At 37.6% G+C, this 23,612-nt stretch overlaps 1 long non-coding RNA gene across 1 annotated transcript in view; it reads right to left on the bottom strand.

Annotated features, from left to right (window-relative positions):
- The window catches only part of LOC118017044, a 106,085-nt gene extending 82,764 nt beyond the window's left edge, over nucleotides 1–23,321 (bottom strand). The window contains exons 1-3 of the long non-coding RNA XR_004681037.1: nucleotides 23,221–23,321; nucleotides 21,192–21,328; nucleotides 8,574–8,650 (exon numbers count right to left, since the gene is read on the bottom strand). This is a non-coding gene — a long non-coding RNA (uncharacterized LOC118017044). The remainder of the gene's footprint in view (nucleotides 1–8,573; nucleotides 8,651–21,191; nucleotides 21,329–23,220) is intronic.
- Nucleotides 23,322–23,612: the final 291 nt, after the last annotated feature.

Raw genomic sequence — 23,612 nt, 5'->3', positions numbered from 1 at the left:
CAGATGGTTTCTCAGGGGAATTTTACCAAACATTTAAAAAAGAATTAATACCTATTCTTCTGAAGCTGTTTCAAGAAACAGAAGTGGGAGGAAAACTTCCAAACTCTTTCTATGAGGTCAGCATTACCTTGATCCCAAAACCAGACAAAGACCCCAACAAAAAGGAGAATTACAGACCAATATCCCTGATGAACATGGATGCAAAAATTCTCACCAAGATACTAGCCAATAGGATCCAACAATATATTAAAAGGATTATTCACCACAACCAAGTGGGATTTATTCCTGGGCTGCAACGGTGGTTCAACATCCACAAATCAGTCAATGTGATACTATATACAAGAACCATATGATCCTCTCAATAGATGCAGAAAAAGCATTTGACAAAATACAGTATCCTTTCTTGATTAAAACTCTTCACAGTGTAGGGATAGAGGTAACCTACCTCAATATCATAAAAGCCATATATGAAAAGCCTACAGCAAATATTCTCAATGGGGAAAAAATGACAGCTTTTCCCCTAAGATCAGAAACACAGCAGGGATGCCCACTCTCACCACTGCTGTTCAACACAGTACTAGAAGTCCTAGCCTCAGCAATCAGACAACAAAAAGAAATAAAAGGCATCCAAATCAACAAAGAAGAAGTCAAACTCTCACTTTTTGCAGATGACATGGTACTCTATGTGAAAAACCCAAAAGACTCCACCCCAAAATTGCTAGAACTCATACAGGAATTCAGCAATGTGGCAGGATATAAAATCAATGCACAGAAGTCAGTTGCATTTCTGTACACTAACAATGAGACAGAAGAAAGAGAAATTAAGGAGTCAATCCCATTTATAAATGCACCCAAAACCATAAGATACCTAGGAATAAACCTAACCAAAGAGGCAAAGGATCTATACTCAGAAAACTATAGAACACTCATGAAAAGAATTGAGGAAGACACAAAGAAATGGAAAAACGTTCCATCCTCATGGATTAGAAGAATAAATATTGTTAAAATGTCTATGCTACCTAGAGGAATCTATACATTCAGTGCAATCCCTATCAAAATACCATCAACATTTTTCACAGAGCTGGGACAAAGAATCCCAAAATTTGTATGGAACCAGAAAAGACCCCAAATAACCAAGGGAATGTTGAAAAAGAAAAGTAAAGCTGGTGGCATCACAATTCTGGACTTCCAGCTCTATTACAAAGTGTCATCATCAAGACGGTATGGTACTGGCACAAACATGGACACATAGATCAAGGGAACAGAACAGAGAGCCCAGAAATGGACCCTCAACTCTATGGTCAACTAATCTTCAACAAAGCAGGAAAGGATGTCCAGTGGAAAAAAGACAGTCTCTTCAACAAATGGTGTTGGGAAAATTGGACAGCCACATGCAGAAGAATGAAACTGCACCATTCTCTTATACCATACACAAAAATAAACTCCAAATGGATGACAGATCTAATGTGAGACAGGAATCCATCAAAATCCTTGAAGAGAACACAGGCAGCAACCTCTGTGACCTTGGCCACAGCAACTTCTTGCTAGAAACATCACCAAAGACAAGGGAAGCAAGGGCAAAAATGAACTCTTGGGACTTCATCAAGATAAAAAGCTTTTGCACAGCAAAAGAAACAGTCAACAAAACCAAGAGACAACTGACAGAATGGGAGAAGTTTTTGCAAATGTCTTATCAGATAAAGAGCTAGTATCCAAAACCTATAAAGAACTTATCAAACTCAACACCCAAAGAACAAATAATCCAATCAAGAAATGGGCAGAAGACATGAACAGTCGTTCCTCCAAAGAAGACTTACAAATGGCCAACAGACACATGAAAAAATGCTCCACGTCACTCGGCATCAGGGAAATACAAATCAAAACCAAAACGAGATTCCACCTCACACCAGTCAGAGTGGCTAAAATTAACAAGTCAGGAAATGACAGATTTTGGTGAGGATGTGGAGAAAGGGGAGCCCTCCTACACTGTTCGTGGGAATGCAAGCTGGTGCAGCCACTCTGGAAAGCAGCATGGAGGTTCCTCAAAAAGTTGAAAATAGAGCTACCCTATGACCCAGCAATGCAGTAGTAGGGATTTACCCCAAAGATATAAATGTTGTGATCCAAAGGGGCTCCTGCACTCCAAAGTTTATAACAGCAAGGTCCACAATAGTCAAACAATGGAAAGAGCCCAGATGTCCATCAACAGATGAATGGATAAAGTAGACACACACACACACACACACACACACACACACAATGGAATATTACGCAGCCACCAAAAGAAATGAAATCTTGCCATTTGCAACAACATGGATGGAACTAGAGGGTATTTTGCTAAGCAAAATAAGCCAATCAGAGAAAGACAATTATCGCATGATCTCACTCAAATGTGGAATTTAAGAAACAAAACAGAGGATCATATGGCAAGAGCAGAAAAAATAAGACAAAATCAGAGAGGGAGAAAAACCATGAGTGACTCTTAATCATAGGAAACAAATTAAGGGTTGCTGGAGGGGAGGGAGGTGGGGGAATGGGGTAACTGGGTGATGGACATTAAGGAGGACACATGATGTAATGAACACTGGGGATTATTTAAGACTGATGAATCACTGACCTCTACCTCTGAAACTAGTAATACATTATACTTTAATTAAAAAAAGAGAGAGTCCTAAAATAGACTGAAGTTCCTGGGGCCTATAGAAAAATGTAAGGAAAGTGAAGATTGGTCTGACTTAAGAACTTTAAAGACTCACTTATCATTACTAAATGTGAAATTTTAAATCCAATCTAGTTGAATGAAAATTTTTAAAGATTTGATAATGTCCTTATTAAAACATCTTCTCTAGTAGCATAGAATTCAGACCTCTCCCTTCAAAATTAAATCCACATTGCAAAAATTATCCAGCATAAATGGATAAACTTGGCTCAGACTATCCCTTAAAGAATAAGAAATCTAATTGTATATATGTTACACTTATATTTTATAATTCTCTCTCTCTCTCTCTCTCTCTATATATATATATATATATGCATATAATCTATCTATCCATCTGTATATATAGATATAATACAAACTCAGGGTCATTCTTTACAATACCTGGCCAATAGTCAAAATAGACAAAAATGAGGAAAATATGAGAAACTATAACAGCCAAGAGGAGCCCAAGGATTTTGACAATAAACTATAACATGATATGCTAGATGAAGTCCTGAAACAGGAAAAAATGGCATAGGATAAGATAAAGTAATCTGAATTAAAAAAATATTTTTTTTTGCTAGACAAGGCCTTTGGTCAATCTGTGTGACGTTATCCCACAAATTACCTAAGATGCAAATTCTCAAAAGCTTAGTATTTACCAAACAATCAATAAAAAGCCTCTGTAACTTCAAGACAAAATTTAATTCCTGAACTATCGTTTTACATTTTTCCTTCTCAATAAGCAGTATTTTAAATCTTCCTGACTTAACTTATTAAACTACATCAGATTCTTTCCAAAGCATAAAATTGTAAAACATCACAAACTATCTGAAGCAATGAGGTTTTGTCTCTAGTGGAACTTTTGACATTTCCCTAACAGTTTAAATAAATGCCATTTGATTGTTGAGGACCTGACTCTATGTTTACCAGATGTAATTTTGTCCTCATTACTGGAGGCAAATCAACCAAATCAAAATTTTCATCTGTTTAATCAGCTTTATTTCTTCTACAAATTCCAACAAACTGTGGACCTGTAAGCATGTTGTTCTAATCTCTTTGACCAACCAAGTATTTTTAATGCTAGCCTCAACTATTAAAAACAACGTAGACGGGCGCCTGGGTGACTCAGTCGTTAAGCGTCTGCCTTCGGCTCAGGTCATGATCCCAGGGTCCTGGGATTGAGTCCCACATCGGGCTCCCTGCTCGGCAGGAAGCCTGCTTCTCCCTCTCCCACTCCTACTGCTTGTGTTCCTGCTCTTGCTATCTCTCTCTCTGTCAAATAAATTAAAAATAAAAATCTTAAAAAAAAAAAAAAAAAAAAAAAACGTAGACATGGCACAAAACGTTTGAGTCCAGCAAGTATGAGCACAATAGGACCTGAAGACTAAGTCAGGCCTGTTGCCTATTTTTGTAGACTACTAAGAAAGGTTTTTACATGTAGAAATGGTCACTTTTTTTTTTTTTAAAGATGAATTCTCCCTCTGGGAGAGAGAGAGAGACTGAGAGAGAGGAGGTTGAATGAATGGGAAGAAGGGCAGAGGGAGAAGCAGACTCCCTGCAAAGCAGGGAGCCCGACACGGGACTCCATCCCAGGACCCTTGGATCATGACCTGAGCCGAAGGTAGACGCTTAACTAAGCCACCCGCTTTTTTGATCTAGTTCTTAAAAAGCAGTGAACAACTTAGGAACTTTGGTCTGTTTCTTTAATAGATGTGCTTTTACAAGGGCGCAAGGCCTAAGTCTTAAATTATTTAGCAATAACAATGAGTACTGTAATTGACACAGCACAACAATCTGGGATGTGGATGGCAGATGTTTTGTGGAGATTTTGGAGACCGTAGATGTGGCCGTGTGGCTAGAACTCCAGGTATCTTGCATCCATCCAGCAACAGGAGCCACCAGGAAGGAGGTAGTAAGTCCTAGGGAAGATTCCTAGTAAAAACATTGAAGTTCTATAGCCAGCTCTTAAAAACCACACAGCTTCCCAATGATCTTCAGTTAGGGCCAGTTTTCCAAAGGCCATACACAAGAGGTGAACAGAGCCAACTCTGGGGCTCTACACTGATACCAGGTAAAATGTTAAAAAACAAAACCAAGTTATAGGACTAGGACTCCAATTTTAAGTAACCAACAACTTCCCAACACATATGTCCTAACAGTTTATATTATTAACAGACATAGTCATGTTCATAATTCAAATATACTCATTTGAGGCCAGGAATATAAAAGGTGAAAGCTTTTTTTAAAAATTAGGTAACAATGAAGCCTGAAATGGTTTCATTTGGAAAATCTGCTGGGTTTGTTTTATATGCATAATTAAAGAGTCAACCTTCAAAAAAAAAAAAAGAATATATTAAGTCTCACTAAAAGGTAACATCATTTTTACAGGGCTCCTGGATGGCTCAGTCAGTTAAGCATCTGCCTTCAGGTTAGGTCATGATCTCAAGGTCCTGGGATCGAGTCCCACATTGGGCTCCCCGCTCAGTGGGAAGCCTGCTCTTCCCTCTCCCTCTGCCTGCCTCTCCTCCTGCTTGTGCCCTCTCTCTCTCTCTCTCTCTCTCAAATAAAATATATTTTTAAAAAATATCATTTTGATGATACTTGATGAGTATCTTTAACTGTTTTCATGCCTTTGGAAAACAATATACCATAAATACAAAGTAAAGCCATCAAATTGATTTTTACTGCCATCCGTGAGGTAATCTCAACTTTACTCATGTAAACTAGCCAAGATCAGAACAAGTACAAGGAAATAAAACAAGATTTAAGTTTCAAAAAGTTTATTTTGACAATTGGTTCAAAGGTCACAGATTACATCACTATATACTCATTTAATCAACCATCAATTTCAGTATATGTGAAGCTGGTAATAGCAAATCTTTTCCAAGGGCTCTTATATACCTAAGTGTTTTTTTATTACCCATGTCTATAAAACAAAATGAGGAGAGAATCATTCAGGAGACAAGTGCTCATATGGGCAAGTAAACTATAAGGGACCTTATCAAACTTTAAGCACTGTTTACTGTTGAATTGTCAATGGCAGTTAGTGCCTCATTTGGTATTATACTTCATGGAATGTGTCCCTGACTTTTGATAAGAGCAAAAGTGGTCATTAACCACAAAGAAACAATCAACTTGCCAACAGAGTGCTCTTCTGAATCTTAACAGAGAATTAAAATAAACACTCAAGTGGAAAATATCACAAGATAGAAGGCAGAGTGCCACCTTCTGTTTTCCACAGAAATGCTAGATCTATTTACCAAAAAAGAATATAAAGAAAGAAAAGAGAATAACCAAGTCTTGTGTTCCACTAGGGATCATATTGGAGTTAACTAAAACATTCCAAGAAAAAAAAAAGATTCCAGCTTTAGAAAAATCATTGCCAGTGTCTGAAAAAGGCTTCATTCATATAGAAAAAAATCAAAGTTTAGGGTCTTTTAGAGAAGTAACATGATTCCACGTAAACCTGTTTTTCTGTAAATAGGACAATATCTTCCTTTGAGGATCAGTTTAAGACACCATAAAAATGGTCACTATGTCACCACTATGTCACAGCTAAAATTCCTGTTTATGATCACCACCCCCCTAAGGTATCGGTTTTCCTTTGTTTATATGTATAGTATCTTTTAAATTAAATAACACCCATTCCTACAAATAATAGATAGGTATCATATTTTCTAAAGTTCAGACTTAAGCATCAATGGTTAATTGAAGAATATGATAAGGCAGGTGTATTTATCATTATCCCATATAACTTGAAACAGGAAACAGTGTTTCATGGTGATCTTAATGAACGGAGAGAAAAAACACTACACAGAAAAACACTCATCCAAATACAGCTTCTTTAAACTGTGTAATCATCAAGGTCATAGATGGAGTTAAAAAGGGGCTTTAGAAATAATTAGGTTGCTCTTTTTGAAATAAAACTTTCAATTTGTGATACATGTAATATAATTATATTTAGCAACAAGAGAGTAAAGTGTGTGTTTATATCACTTGTATTTAATTACCTCTATTTTCCCTTTGCTGTGTGCTACTGCCAAGGAACAATAAACCATATTCAGCAATTCCGTTTACTAGGATTCTATCTGGGTCTGTACTCAAGTATCATTACTACCCATGGCCAGACTATCCACTGGCCATTGTGTATGCTCAGCTTTGTTGAGGTACAGTGGTCAAAGTAACAAAGGACTGCCTGTCTATTTAAAGCACAGGATACTCAAATGCACTGCAGGTCAGAGAATGAGGCGTTTTTTTTTTTAATTCACTATTTTGTTTCTTTCTATTAAGTACTGCAGAATGTGTATGTCTTTGTGAACAAAGGATCATTCTAGGTAGTATTTCTAAGGGAACATTAAGAAAAAAAGATACTGAAGGATTAGAAGGTATTACAAATTCAAAAGCAAGTTTTAAATCGTTTGTGGTTGTCTTGCCTCTTACATACGCAGCTATGTCCCGTCCCTTTATAGAGCAGAATCCTTACATCAAACACAGTAACCTATCTCCCTTAACCAATCAAATCATAGTTTCAGGTTTTACAAAACGTGGCTTCAACATAGTCCCAAGATTGTCAGTCTGCTCTTATGACAGCAAAAGGAATGAAGGAACTCAAGTATATAAAAACACAATGAAAATAATTTCCATAACTACAGTACCACATAATATCTTAATATAACAATCCTGGCTTCATTTAAACATAGAATACACCTCTCAACGCTTTCCCCCTAACTCACCCATGAAAATAAAAGTAAAATATCATTAAGAAGAAAAAAAAGACATCAAGGATTTTATTTAAGATAGATGGCTTAAAAGAATTAAGAAAGGTCAGCAGCAGAAAGTAAATAGCAATTTGGAAGCTAAAAGGCAGATGGATGTGGAAAAACCCAAAATGCCCACCAATAACAATAACAAAGTAAACTGTGGTGTAAGTCAAGCCATGGCATACTCCTACAGCAACGAAATGGACGAAATGCTGCCTCCCCTAACAATATGGACAAATCTAATGACCCTGATATTCAGCAAAGTAGTAAGACCCAAATGATTGTGTATAATTTCTGTTAAAAACAAATGCAAGAAGTGGGGAAAACTAAAATATATTGTTTAGAAAAAACATTTATAGGTAGTAAAAATACAAATAAGAGAGAATAATTAACAGATGCATCAGGAGAATGGTTGCCTTTAAAGGAGAAGGTAGTAAAATCAAAACGGATATACCCAGAGGCCTTGGGGCCAGCAACGAACTATTTATTGACCCAAGTGGCAGTTATACTACTATCACTTTAAGCCATGTTATAAAACACAGGAATACTTTATAGTATTCTCCGTGGGTGTGTATGTGTGTTATTTAAAGGCTAAAAGCAAAGGAGACAAACAACGAAAATGCAAGAGACGCACGCAAACTGCAGCAATGGAGTCAAAATAACAAAAAAAAAAAAATTTTTTTTTCAACATGGAATTCTATACCCAGCTAAGTATTTGTCAATCATGAAAGTAGCATAAAGACATTTCACACATTCCAGGTCTCAAAAAAGTACTTCCCATTTGCCCTTTCTTAAAAAGCTCCTGGTATTTCAAAAACCAAGCAAACACAAACTGCTGCAGTCACTCCCAGGAAAATGAGCACTTGTCAGAGACAGATACGGTTCGCTTAAGAAAAGCAAGAAATGACCCTGAAAATATATACACTGAATTTAAATATAACCAATATTGTGACGGATCCCTACTGCTAAAGTTGAGAAGGGAAAAACGAAAGAAAATTAAACGCTTATCTTTCATTGTATGAAATCCACCGGTAACATCTGTTTTAGTTTCCTACTGCTAATAAATGACCACCAATTCAGAAGCTTAAATAAACATTAACTTAGTAACTTACAGTTCTGGAGCTCGGAAGTCCAAAACGTGTCTCTCACTGTTCTAAATCCAAGGTGTGCAGCAGGTCTGTGTTTCTTCCTGGAGGTTTTAGGGAAAAATCAGTTTTCCGGGATTTCCCAGCTTCTAGAGAGGACCCCATTCCTCCAGCTTCGAAGCAAGCAACAGCCATTTGTCTTTCCCCCAACACATCGCTCTAATGCAGAGTCTTTGGGAGGTTTTTCCACATTTAAAGGAAACTGTGATTACATTAGCCCCACCTGGATAACCCAGACTCCTCTCCTAATCTTAGGGCCAGCTGCTTAGCACCTGTAATTCTATCCATTCCCTTACCTGTCCCTTGCCACTCACAACATGTTCACGATTTCTGGAGATTAGGAAGTAGACATATTTGGGGGCCATTATTCTGGCTATCACTATATATATAACTCAAAATCAAGCACGTTCTTTTGAAAGATAGAGGCAAATGCCAAAAGAACCAACTGAAGATGTTGAAAATGCTTGTACCTACAAAGAAAAATTTGGGGATGGTGAGGGAAAGATCAAGAGATGAAGATATTTAATCATAAGACTTGTATAACTATTTGATTTTCTAAATTATGTACAGAAATTACTTTCCTAAAAAAAAAGAGAAGTATTTATAGTTATGTTTCTCTTTCCTTCTGTTCTTAGTACCCATCGGAGGCATGCGCTAAATAAATTTCTGAAGCCATTATCACAAACTAGTTTCAAATGTCATGACTTTGATTTGCAAGATGAGTGTTTTTGTTGACAGAAAAAAAGCTCCTAGAGTCTGAAGGAGAGGAACTGAAGGAAGCTCAGCACTGGTGTGTTTTTGTCATAATATTCTCCAGAAAAAGTGTTAGGAAAAGTCAGATGAGTTTTTCTCCAGGAGGCTAGGTGAAAGTCATGTGGTTTGGAAGGCAAAGGGGACTTGGGTTAGTTTTAAGTTCTAAGACAAGCCACTAAATCTGGTGGGGAAGGGGGAGGGTGTATGTGGGAAGAAGAAAATTAGCAAAGAGATTTCCAGTCCCATGCAAACTCTGCACCAGGAAAATTTGTTCAAGTTCAAGCAAGGCCTAAACCATCCATCACTTGTCCTATGATAAAGGGACACCCGTTCTAGCTGTTATCTGGTGAGCGCCTTCCATCAATGCCCTTGGATTGGCCAGGAGAAGTGACATGAATTAATGCCCCATTATTTTCCTGAACCTTATGAACGGCTCCATGGTGATACCCCCCACCCAGGACACTCAGATGTCCCTTCAATTAGACTGAATCACTCACATTAACCTATTGCTGCCTTTGGAAATTAACTTTGCGTATTCCGCCTCATTCTTGTATACATATGACAATCACACTTTGTTTATTCCTCTATCATAAGGGTTGCCACCTACTGTACAGTGGTCTGGTCCCTATCTTATCTCCACCCTTCACTACACTGTGAAACCCCATACGGCCCAAGATACGGTCCTCATCTACATATTCCCAGCAATCACACAGGTCCTGAAGCAGGAGGTACTTAACAGATGGTCACAAAAGGAATAAGTAAAATACAGGATATCTTAGGATGTTCTGGTCTAAAAATTGTTCCTAAAACTGGTATACTGACTGGTCTAAGATTTCATCCAAAGAATAAATCAGCTGGGAATAAAGTGACAGGATCTTCACTAAGTCTGACTGCACATAACAAAATGACCCCCCAAAATATTGAAGTTGGTTTGTAAATTGAGTGTCTTCTCTTTTAGAGATGCATACCACAATCATTGCTTAGAGGTCAAACGGATTGAGGTATTAATTTCTTCTTTGTCACATAACTATCATTATGACACTGAGCTAATGATTTTGTGTTATTTATTTTCCTCTTTTAAATATGGGGGAATACCTATTGCACAGAATGTTGTATTAATGAGATAACATGTGGAAAAACAGTGCAAAGATTAGATGTGTATATGTAATAGCTAATGTATTAAATGAGTATAAGTACTATAGAAGAGTGAGGAACTCCATCAACTAGCAATTCAAGTATTATTTATAAAACCATCTCCAATTACAGGAATAAATAGTTAATAGCTAACTATATGCCTATTAATCTATTTAATGAAAACACGTATTATAATAAAATTTATTTGATATATATTTCTCCATTTGACAAAGACACATTTAATAATTTCCTTTAAATTTAATAGTGTCTTACTTCCTTACCAAGAAACTTACAATTAACACAAAAGAGCTAGGAAATGGATATTATGGCTACTCTTCCAAAGTCTGAGAAAAATAAAAAGAACATTCAAAAATTAAATTAGAAGATTAAAAATTTTAAAGCAACATTATTCAGATCTGCTATCAGTATCAAAAAATAATCTTTTATAGCCATTTTGTCTAAATGAGTTTGCATATGTAGAATATTAATTTATTCTCTAATTTGGTTCAGATGAGATTACAATTGATATGAAACGAAAGCTAGTATGTTAAATACATAGTCAAAGACAAAAAGACTTAATCAATATTATGGGATAACTGACTGTATAACCATCAACATACACCAAAAGGAATTCTCTCTACCTGCCCTAAACATAAAGCTATACAAGGAAACATGCAGAGATTTGATCTCTAAAATGATGATAATATTTGAAGAAAGCAATTGAATCTAATTGTATTATTAAAAAGTTGTACATTTTTCAAAATGTATAAAGTACGTACAAAGTTTGGACTTTGGCCTTGTCAAGCTTAAAATTCTTCAGTATTGCTGAAGCTTAGACACCAATCGTCAGTGTCATTCTCAGGCCAACTGTGCAGCGACTAATAGGAAAATTTCTATTTCTCTTTTTCCCTGCTTTGAAGTCCTATAAAAAGTTCTCAGGCTTTCCATGTGTCTCTGTTGCTCAAAGCTTCTTATCCAGCTTACTGTGGGATTAACGTTGTGCTAGGCCCCATGCTAAGCCCTTTCATGCATTCAGATCCTCTTCACAATTGAATGTCACAGAATATGAAAACTGATGTCATGGAATATGAAAACTGGCTTCAGTAACTTTTCAAAATTCATTCAGTTACTAAGTGGTGAAGCCCAGGCTTGCAGCCTAAGTCCACACTCTTAATCACCACTCTCCATGGTTTTCAAAATTTTTCTTAGCTTCAGAACAAAAGCTCATTCAGAAGTTCAGTATGTACACTAGATAAATTTGAACTATTGAATGAAGGTGATAGGTTGAAGATTTAAACCTATTCCTTTGCCCCCTGCTTCTAGAAGGAACTCCAAGGACAACAAGGGATTGAAAACCACTGTTCTCAATCTTTCCTTCACTGAAAATAGACCTGCTTGAGCCAATTCCCTCCCAGAAGCCCCAACCTGAAACCACCGCTTTCTTCAGTGGGGTATGCAGCAAATGCCTCCTGGGCCTGTGTCACATTCTCCTTTAACCTGGAGTTGTGGGACAGAGTTCAGACACCTGACACTTCCAGGTTCCTGCCAAGCCCCGGAATCTTTTTCACCATTGTGGGAGGGCACCAAATCTTTCTGCAAGCAAAACTCAATAGATAGATGTAGTTGATGCACCCTTCAAGAAGTAGATGGGACTAGATGGACAAATGATCCAACCTCCTGTTTTCCAGATGGACTCGTCATAGTCTGAGCCCCCATGGCCTGAGGCAGCAATCTCTGTTGACTTCTGCTATTTTCCTTCCTACTCCCCTTATTCCCTCACTTTTGAATCTTGCCATCACCTCACAAATAAACAGCCCCATCCAAGTCCTTGCCTTCAGTTCTGCTCTCAGTAGATTCACCGAGTCAGGATATGCTGAAGTGTATGAGGCACCCTTAAAATGAAAGGAATCAGCACCATCCAACACCAAAGCCAGATTGTGAGGAAGTAGCATTAGGAGCTCTCCTAAAGAAGAAATAGCAGCAATGTCAACAATAGCCAAACTGTGGAAAGAGCCGAAATGCCCTTCAACAGATGAATGGATAAAGAAGATGTGGTCCATATATACAATAGAATATTACTCAGCCATCAGAAAGGATGAATACCCAACTTTTACATGAACATGGATGGGGCTGGAGGAGATTATGCTAAGTCAAATAAGTCAAGCAGAGAAAGTCAATTATCCTATGGTTTCACTTCTTTGTGGAACATAAGGAATAGCATGGAGGTCATTAGGAGAAGGAAGGGAAAAATGAAGGGGGGGAAATCTGAGGGGGAGACAAACCATGAGAGACTATGGACTCTGAGAAACAAACTGAGGGTTCTAGAGGGGAGGGGGGTGGGGGGATGGGTTAGCCCAGTGATGGGTATTAAGGAGGGCATGTACTTCATGGAGCACTGGGTGTTATATGAAAACAATGAATCCGTGGATCACCACATCAAATACTAATGATGTACTGTATGGTGATTAATATAACATAATAAAACAAATTTTTAAAAAAGAAGAAGAAATAGGAAAGAACAATAGGTACATGAAAAGATGCTCAACATCACTAGGCATTAGGGAAATGGAAAAATGAAACGACAATGAAATATCACCTCATGCCTGTTAGAATGGCCATCATTATTTACAGTAGCCAAGACATAGAAACAACCTAAGTGTCCATTGACAAATGAATGGATAAAGAAGCTATGGTATATATACACAATAGAATATTATTCAGCCAAAAAAAGAAGGAAATTCTACTATTTGTGACAACATAGAGGGACGTTGAAGGTATTATGCTAAATGAAATAACTGAAACAGAGAAAGACAAATATTTTATATGAATACTTTATAATCTCACTTATATGTGAACTCTAAATAAAATAAAATAAAATAACCAAACTCATATGAAAAGAGATCAGACTGTGATTACCAGTGGTGGAGGGTGGAGGGAGGGGGAATTGGAGGAAGGTGGTCAAAATGTACAAACCTCCAGTTATAAGATAAACGTGTACTACGGATTCAATATACAACATGATGACCATAGTTAATAGTGCTGTATGATATATAGGAAGGTTATTACAGTAAATCCTAAGAGTTCTCATCACAAAGAGAATGTTTTTCCTTCTTTCCTTTTTTTTCTTTTATATTTACTGTATCTATATGACAAGAGGTATGTTAACTGAACCTGTTGTGTTAATCATCTCACAATATATGTGAATCAAACCATCATTCTGTACACCTTAAACTTACACAGTGATTTATGTCAGCTATTTCTCAATAAAACTGGAAAAAATACTATTCCTATCTTAATCCATAAATGTAATAATCATTTAAAATCAACTATTTTTATTTTTGCCTTCTAAATTCTCTTCTCTAAAACCACAACTTACAAAATAATGTTATAAAATATTTTTCTCGGGGCGCCTGGGTGGCTCAGTTGGTTAAGCAACTGCCTTCGGCTCAGGTCATGATCCTGGAGTCCCGGGATCGAGTCCCACATCGGGCTCCCTGCTCGGCAGGGAGTCTGCTTCTCCCTCTGACCCTCCTCCCTCTCATGCTCTCTGTCTCTCATTCTCTCTCTCTCAAATAAATAAATAAAATCTTAAAAAAAAAATTTATAAAATAAAATATTTTTCTCTTTTAACTGTGTAATATGAGTATTTATATTTCATAAATTACATATTTTTCAGAATGATGATTCATTAAATATGAAGTACAACACTATTCAGTAGCTTCTTTAACTAGAGTATCTAAACTTTTCTCAAATATTCTATGTTCAGTAGTTTATTTATAAATAAAGTACAATTATGAATTTATAGAGTAGAAAGTGCCTTAAATATCCTCCCTTCCAATCTCTAAGATCATAGATGGAAGAAAGGATTCTGGGAGAAATAAGATGACTTTCCTAAATTCTTCAGCTAAGATCTGAATCAGGAGAACTGGAAGATGGAATCAGGAGGATCCTAGGCTCGTCCCATCCCATGAACACAATTAGATAACTATCAAATCATCCTAAACACCCAGAAATCAACCTGAAGACTGACAGAACAAACTCCACAGCTAATGGGAGAGAAGAAGCCACATTAAAGAAGGACGTTACAAAATAAATACACCTAAATTATCTTAGTAAGATTTGTTGGTTTCAAGTATAAAGAACATGTTTACTATAGATATGTAAACAACATACAAAGGAAAACATTAAAATACAATTTTGCTATCTTGAAATAGCAAATATTAATAATTTAATGAGTACCTTTGTCTTTCATTTTTAAAAAAACACATACTAGACATTTTTGACTGATAATATTTTCTTAGTTTGCATGTCAAAATTATTTCTAAACATCAGTTTAAAGCCTGTATAATGGAGGAGTGGAGACCTGGATTTCGTCTGGTCTCAGGAATTCAGGTGGATAGGGATCAAACCATTCTGAACACCTACAAACTCAACAGGAGATCGAAGAAAAGAATAGCAACAACTCTCTGAACAGAAAAGCAACCACTTTCTGGAAGGTAGGACGTGCGGAGAAGTGAATTCGAGGCGATATTCGGAAGGATAGACGGCAGGGGAGGGGGACTCCGTCGGCCGCTTCTGGCAAGTGATAGAGCCGCAGAGCACAAAATCGGAACTTTTAGAAGTTGGCTCTGCTGAGGGACGTCGCTCCAGTGGCTAAGCAGGGGGTGGAAACCTCGTGGGACAGTGTGGTCTCAGGACCCTCGGGGTCACAGAAAGACTGGGGGTGCCTGAGTGCAGCAGAGCTCCTGGGTATGGGAGTGGGGAAGCCGGCTGCAGAGAGGGAGCCGAGGCGTGGGCTCTCAGCTCGGGGTTGCCATAAACCGTGATCCATGGCACAGTCAGTCCACTGCTCTTCCAGCAGGGACCCAACAAGCGGCAGATCCGGGGAGACTCCCCTTCCTCCCCTGGGAGGAGCAGCGTGGGAGCGCACCACAGGGATCTGCTGGGCTTGGAGAATCCACACCGAGTTAGGTGCCAGAGATAGAAATGCTTGGTCACAGGCCGGGTGAGCACGGAGTGCAGCCGGAGACCTGGGAGATGGGAGTGATTGACTGCTTTTCTCCGGGGGCGCACTGAGGAGTGGGTCGCTGAGTTCTCGGCTCCTCTGGGGCAGAGATTTGGAGGCCGCCATTTTCATTCTTGTCCTCCAAAGCTGTAGGGAAAGCTTGCAGGGAACAAAGCTCTTGAGAGCAAACCCAAGCAGATTATTTAGCTCCCACAGCAAGGGTGGGGCAATTCCGCCTCCAGCAAAGACATTTGGGAACCACGGCAACAGGCCCCTCCCCCAGAAGATCAGCAAGAACAGCCAGCCAAGACCAAGTTTACTGATCAATGAGAACGGCAGAACTCCAGAGCTAGGGGAATACTGCACATAGAATTCATGGCTTTTTTACCATGATTCTTTAGTCTTTCAAAGTTAATTTTTTTTTTAACTTTTTTTTTTTAATTTTTCTCTTTCCCTTTTTCAACCAACATTTTATCAATCCCATTCTTAAAAAGCATTTTTATTTTTCATTTTTAGAGTCATATTCTATCACTTCATAGTAGTTACCCTTATTTTTGGCATATATATATATAAGTTGTTCTCTCTTTAAAATTTTGAGATACAGGGCGCCCGGGTGGCTCAGTTGGTTAAGCGACTGCCTTCGGCTCAGGTCATGATCCTGGAGTCCCTGGATCGAGTCCCGCATTGGGCTCCCTGCTCAGCGAGGAGCCTGCTTCTCCCTCTAACCCTCCCCCCTCTCATGTACTCTCTCTCTCTCTCATTCTTGCTCTCTCAAATAAATAAATAAATCTTAAAAAAAAAAAATTTGAGATACAGTTTCTTCTAACAGATCAAAATATACCCTAAATCTCTAGTGTATGGCTTTGTTCTAGTCTCCTGCCTGATAACATTCTCTCCCTTTTTTTTTTTAAATCCTCTTCTTTCGTTTTTCAAACAACTTCTTATCAAGTCCTTTTATAAAATTTTTTATAAATTTCATCGTTACAGTCATATTCCATCCCTTCATCATATCAACCCTTATTTTTGTAAATATATGTTTTTCTTTCTTTAAAATTTTGAGAGGCACTTTCTTCTAACAGACCAAAATACACCCAAAATCTAGTGTGTGGCACTAATCTATGCACCAGCCTGATCATATTTGATCATATTCTGGTTTGTTTTGTTTTGTTTTGTTCTGTTTTTGTTTGTTGTTTATCTTTTTCTTTTACATTTTTTTTTTCTTTTTCTTTTTTCTTTCTTTCCCTTTCTTTTCCCCCGGCTTCAGGTCTTTTCTGATTTGTTTAGAATATATTTTCTGGGGACGTTGTTACCCTGTTAGCATTTTGTTCTCTCATTCACCTATTCTCCTCTGGACAAAATGACAAGATGGAAAAAAATCACCTCAACAAAAAGAACAAGAGGTAGTACCAACTGCCAGGGACCTACTCAATACAGACATTAGTACGGTGTCAGATCTAGAGTTCAGAATCATCACTTTAAAGATACTAGCTGGGCTTGAAAAAAGCATGGAAGTTATTAGAGAAACGCTTTCTGGAGAAATAAAAGAACTAAAATCTAACCAAGTCAAAATCAAAAAGGCTATTAATGAGGTGCAATAAAAAATGGGGGCGCTAACTGCTAGGATAAATGAGGCAGAAGAGAGAATTAGTGATATAGAAGACCAAATGATGGAAAATAAAGAAGCTGAGAGAAACAGAGATAAACAACTACTGGATCACGAGGGCAGAATTCGAGAGATAAGCGATACTATAAAACAAAGCATTAGAATAATTGGGATCCCAGAAGAAGAAGAAAGAGAGAGAGGGGCAGAAGGTATATTGGAGCAAATTATAGCAGAGAACTTCCCTAATTTGGGGAAGGAAACAGGCATCAAAATCCAGGAGGCACAGAGAACCCCCCCTCAAAATCAATAAAAATAGATCAACACCCTGACATCTAATAGTAAAACTTACGAGTCTCAGAGACAAAGAGAAAATCCTGAAAGCAGCTCGGGACAAGAGATTTGTAAACTACAATGGTAGAAACGTTAGATTGGCAACAGACCTATCCACAGAGACCTGGCAGGCCAGAAAGGACTGGCAGGATATAGTCAGAGCACTAAATGAGAAAAATATGCAACCAAGAATACTATATCCAGTTAGGCTGTCATTGAAAATAGAAGGAGAGATAAAAAGCTTCCAGGACAAACAAAAACTAAAGGAATTTGCAAACACAAAACCAGCCCTACAAGAAATATTGAAAGGGGTCCTCTAAGCAAAGTAAGACACTAAAAGTAACATAGACCAGAAAGGAACACAGACAATATACAGTAACAGTCACCTTACAGGCAATACAATGGCACAAAATTCATATCTTTCAATAGTTACCCTGAATGTAAATGGGCTAAATGTGCCAATCAAAAGACACAGGGTATCAGATTGGATAAAAAAAACAAGACCCATCGATATGCAGTCTGCAAGAGACTCATTTTAGACCCAAAGACACCCCCAGATTGAAAGTGAGGGGGTGGAAAACCAACACCAAAGAAATACAAACAGTTACAAGAACATATTATGAGCAACTCTATGCCAGCAAATTAGACAATCTGGAAGAAATGGATGCATTCCTAGAGATGTATCAACTACCAAAACTGAACCAGGAAGAAATAGAAAACCTGAACAGACCTATAACCACTAAGGAAATTGAAGCAGTCATCAAAAATCTCCCAACAAACAAGAGCCCAGGGCCAGATGGCTTCCCAGGGTAATTCTACCAAACACTTAAAGAAGAATTGATACCTATTCTTCTGAAACTGTTCCAAAAAATAGAAATGGAAGGAAAACTTCCAAACTCATTTTATGAGGCCACCATTACCTTCATCCCCAAACCAGAAAAAGACCCCATCAAAAAGGAGAATTACAGACCAATATCCTTGAAGAACATGGATGCAAAAATTCTCACCAAAATACTAGCCAATAGGATCCAATAGTACATTAAGAGGATTATTCACCACGACCAAGTGGGATTTATCCCTGGGCTGCAAGGTTGGTTCACCATCCGCAAATCAATCAACGTGATACAATACATTAACAAATGAAAGAACAAGAATCATATGGTCATCTCAATAGATGCAGAAAAAGCATTTGACAAAGTACAGCATCCTTTCTTGACCAAAACTCTTCAGAGTATAGGCATAGAGGGTACATACCTCAATATCATAAAGCCATCTATGAAAAACCCACAGCGAATATCATTCTCAATGGGGAAAAACTGAAAGCTTTCCCCCTAAGGTCAGGAACACAGCAGGGATGTCCACTATCACCACTGCTATTCAACATAGTATTAGAAGTCCTAGCCACAGCAATCAGAACACAAAAAGAAATAAAAGGCATCCAAATTGGCAAAGAAGAAGTCAAACTCTGACTCTTTGCAAATGATATTATACTTTATGTGGAAAACCCAAAAGACTCCACCCCAAAACTGCTAGAACTCATACAGGAATTCAGTAAAGTGGCAGGATATAAAATCAATGCACAGAAATCAGTGGCATTCCTATACACCAACAACAAGACAGAAGAAAGAGAAATTAAGGAGTCGATCCCATTTACAATTGCACCCAAAACCATAAGATACCTAGGAATAAATCTAACCAAAGAGACAAAGGATCTGTACTCAGAAAACTATAAAATACTCATGAAAGAAATTGAGGAAGACACAAAGAAATGGAAAAACGTTCCATGCTCATGGATTGGAAGAACAAATATTGTGAAGATGTCAATGCTACCTAGAGTAATCTACACATTCAGTGCAATCCCCATCAAAATACCATCCATTTTTTTCAAAGAAACGGAACAAATAATCCTAAAATATCTATGGAACCAGAAAAGACCCCGAATAGCCAGAGGAATGTTGAAAAAGAAAAGCAAACCTGGCAGCATCACAATTTCGGACTTCCAGCTCTATTACAAAGCTGTCATCATCAAGACAGTATGGTACTGGCACATAAACAGACACAAAGATCAATGGAACAGAATAGAGAGCCCAGAAATGGACCCTCAACTCTATGGTCAACTCATCTTTGACAAAGCAGGAAAGAATGTCTAACGGAAAAAAAGACAGTCTCTTCAACAAATGGTGTTGGGAAAATTGGACAGCCACATGCAGAAGAATGAAACTGCACCATTTCCTTACACCACACACAAAAATAGACTCCAAATGGTTGCAAGACCTAAATGTGAGACAGGAGTCCATCAAAATCCTAAAGGAGAACACAGGCAGCAACCTCTTCAACCTCAGTCACAGCAACTTCTTCCTAGAAACATCGCCAAAGGCAAGGGAAGCAGGGCAAAAATGAACTATTGGGACTTCATCAAGATAAAAAGCTTTTGCACAGTCAAAGAAACAGTCAACAAAACCAAAAGACAACTGACAGAATAGGAGAAGATATTTGCAAATGACATATCAGATAAAGGGCTAGTATCCAAAATCTATAAAGAACTTCTTAAAGTCGACACCCAAAGAACAAATGATCCAAACAAGAAATGGGCGGAAGACATGAACAGACATTTTTTCCAAGGAAGACATCCAAATGGCCAACAGACACATGAAGAAGTGCTCAATATCACTCAGCATCAGGGAAATCCAAATCAAAACCTCAATGAGATGCCACCTCACACCAGTCAGAATGGCTAAAATTAACAAATCAGGAAACGAAAGATGTTGGCGGGGATGCGGAGAAAGGGGAACGCTCCTATGCTGTTGGTGGGAATTCAAGCTGGTGCAGCCACTCTGGAAAACAGTATGGAGGTTCTTCAAATGTTGAAAATAGAGCTACCATATGACCCAGCAATTGCACTACTGGGTATTTAGATACAAATGTAGAGATCCGAAGGGGTACGTGCACCCCGATGTTTATAGCAGCAATGTCCACAATAGCCAAACTGTGGAAAGAGCCAAGATGTCCATCAACAGATAAATGGATAAAGAAGATGTGATATATATATACAATAGAATATTATGCAGCCATCAAAAGGAATGAGATCTTGCCATTTGTAATGACGTGGATGAACTGGAGGGTATTATGCTGAGCGAAATAAGTCAGTCAGAGAAAGACATGTATCATATGATCTCACTGATATAAGGAATTCTTAATCTCAGGGAAGAAACTGGGTGTTGCTGGAGTGGGGGGGTGGGAGGGATGGGGTGGCTGGGTGATAGACATTGGGGAGGATATGTGCTATGGTGAGCGCTGTGAATTGTGTAGGACTGTTGAATCACAGACTTGTACCTCTGAAACAAATAATACATTATATGTTAAAAAAAAAAGAAGAAGGTAGTAGGAAGGAAAAAATGAAGGGGGGGAAATCAAAGGGGGAGATGAACCATGAGAGACTATGGACTCTGAGAAACAAACTGAGGGTTCTAGAGGGGAGGGGGGTGGGGAGATGGGTCAGCCTGGTGATGGGTATTAAAGAGGCACGTTCAGCATGGAGCACTGGGTGTTATATGCAAACAATGAATCATGGAACACTACATCAAAAACTAATGATGTAATCTATGGTGATTAATATAACATAATAAAATAAAATTTAAAAAAGAAAAAAATAAAGTGGGGAAAAAATAAACTCCTTTAAAAGTAACCTTTGTGCTTTGATTTTTTAAATGGAGATAATACATTTTATAGACCAAATTAGATGACTTAAAATGTGACTTACTTGTGTTTATTCTAATTTGTGTAAGAATCTGAGTATCAATACATCTCCTCTTACATTATCCTACTCAGGAATAGTGTTATGAAGATCATTTTCACTTTTTGACATACTTCATTTGAAATCTTGTCTCATCACTGCTTCTGAAAATATTGTTTCAGGTAAGAAGAAAGAAGGTAGAGATGTCATTGAAGGTAACAAGCTAATCATGCAGATATCTGTGTTCTGTATAACCATTTGGGGGGCATTACAACAGTCAAGAATCTTATTCTTCCATGCATCTCTAAAAACTAAGTTTTTGACAATACTTACAGAGTAACACAATTCAGTGTGACTAATAAGTGCTAATCAAATTATGATTCCAAATAAAAACAGAGTCCAAATAAATATAGCATTGTGTCATAATGTTTTTAATAATGATAAATAACTACTAATGAGATAAACCCTAAACTGGACCTAAGACCCAGACATACAACCGATGCTCAATAAATATTTGTTGAATATTTCAATTAATTTATTTGATGTCGGAATAGAGAGTATCTGTTATTTGTCTCCCTGATAAAAATCCTGTAATTAAAATCTACAGATTTTTGCTTGACAGTTGTAGAATCAGAATAAGAGGATTCACTGCTTCATAAGCCACTGAGCTGTGATGGTCAAAGCACTCATCCCTTTAGTAGAGGAGGATGTACAGGGTCAGAATTCTCGGGTGGTCATAAGGACTCTCCCCTCCTGGGACAGAAATAAACAAAAAGCCTGAGCTCCTCTTGAGGTTCTTGGCAAACCTTCTCCCTATCTGTTAATATATATAATTTTCTTTTGACTGCAGTAGAGTACAAACTGATTGAGGTTTCAACTCTCTCAAGTTACACTCACACTTATCCACACTTTCTTGATTCTACACCCCAGTGACCCCAAGTCCCCCAGAGGCATATTCAGCAACTTTCTTGAATGGCATCATCAACTGGCTACTCTCAATTATGCATTCACTCTTAATAGTCTGACACTTCAAAATCTGGAAACCGTTCACCATGTTCTTATTTTCAGTCACTACCATGTCTGATGTTCTGTTAAGGCTACAGTTTTATATAGGCAACAGCAAGCAAATAAGGTGAGATTTAGTATTACCTTCTGGTTATATTACACTGAAATAAACCTCAAGCAAATAAGTCTGTCATTCTTACTTTGTTCTAGGATTTTGGTTGTTTTGAATACTGTTTAAAATGACTATGCCAACAAGTAGGGTTTGTAAAACATTTAATTGTCCCCGGATTCCTTCTCTTTGACATTTTAATTATATTCAGATATGTATCATAAAATCATGATAAGAGGTCTTAGAAGTTTGAAAAGTTTAATAATTTTGACATGAGCACATAAAAGCATATTTAATATATCCTCTATATGAAAGCAAGTATAACTAAATTGGAATACATTTTTCCATTTGCTATTTATTCAACTTTTTTTCCATTTCTTTCTCCTCCCTTGGCTTTCTCTTGGTGATATTCAATAACTAGTAAAGCCAGCCAAGAGCAAAAAAGAAAAAAAGTGTTGATCAAACTGTAATTCATTGGTTTCAGATGCTCATTCCCGAGTTATATATTTGTCCTATTACCATGTTATTTTTTTAGCATTTTTCTTGCTGACAAAGCGATAAATGGAGTTCATTCTATTTAATAATTATCTCTACAGTATAGAAATTGTACTTTCCACAGTACTATATAGTTTTTTGAAAGATCTGCAAAGCAATTTCTAGATCTTACAATAACTAAAATTGCAGGTTTAATTTCTATTTTAATATACAATGCAAGTTGGTGCCATATTTGTTTAACCTGTCAATTTTCTATTGTATAACCTATATGATTCTTCAGTGATCCAAATGGCTAAATGAAGTCTGCCAGAGTTTCTAAAGTGAGCAAATGAAGAACAAACCCAAATTCTGTAGCTGGAACACAGGAAAAATTATTTTAACCTAGAAAAAGAACAGCAGGTGTTGTAGACATCCACCTCCGAAGGGGAGAGTCTTGGGATTACTCACCACCCTGATCAGAATGGAACCTTCACCATGCTTCCTTCGAAGTCCTCAGAGCTGAAATCTCAACAAGCTGTGTTTAGGAAGTGAAGGAGAGTCTGTATGCCTGCACCCAAACCATAAAGAGAGCTTCTTGTTTAATTTTCTATTATCATTTTATTTTTTTATTATGTTATGTTAATCACCATACATTACATCATTAGTTTTTGATGTAGTGTTCCATGATTCATTATTTGCATATAACACCCAGTGCTCCATGCAGAACATGCCCTCTTTAATACCCATCACCAGACTAACCCATCCTCCCACCCCCTCCCCTCTAGAACCCTCAGTTTGTTTTTCAGAGTCCATCGTTTCTCATGGTTCATCTCCCCCTCCGATTTCCCCCCCTTCATTCT

Source organism: Mirounga leonina, unplaced genomic scaffold (assembly GCF_011800145.1).
Source record: "Mirounga leonina isolate KUSES-001 unplaced genomic scaffold, KU_Mleo_1.0 Mir_168, whole genome shotgun sequence".
In the NCBI taxonomy this organism is placed as follows: domain Eukaryota; kingdom Metazoa; phylum Chordata; class Mammalia; order Carnivora; family Phocidae; genus Mirounga; species Mirounga leonina.
This window is presented reverse-complemented; position numbering and strand designations above follow the sequence as displayed.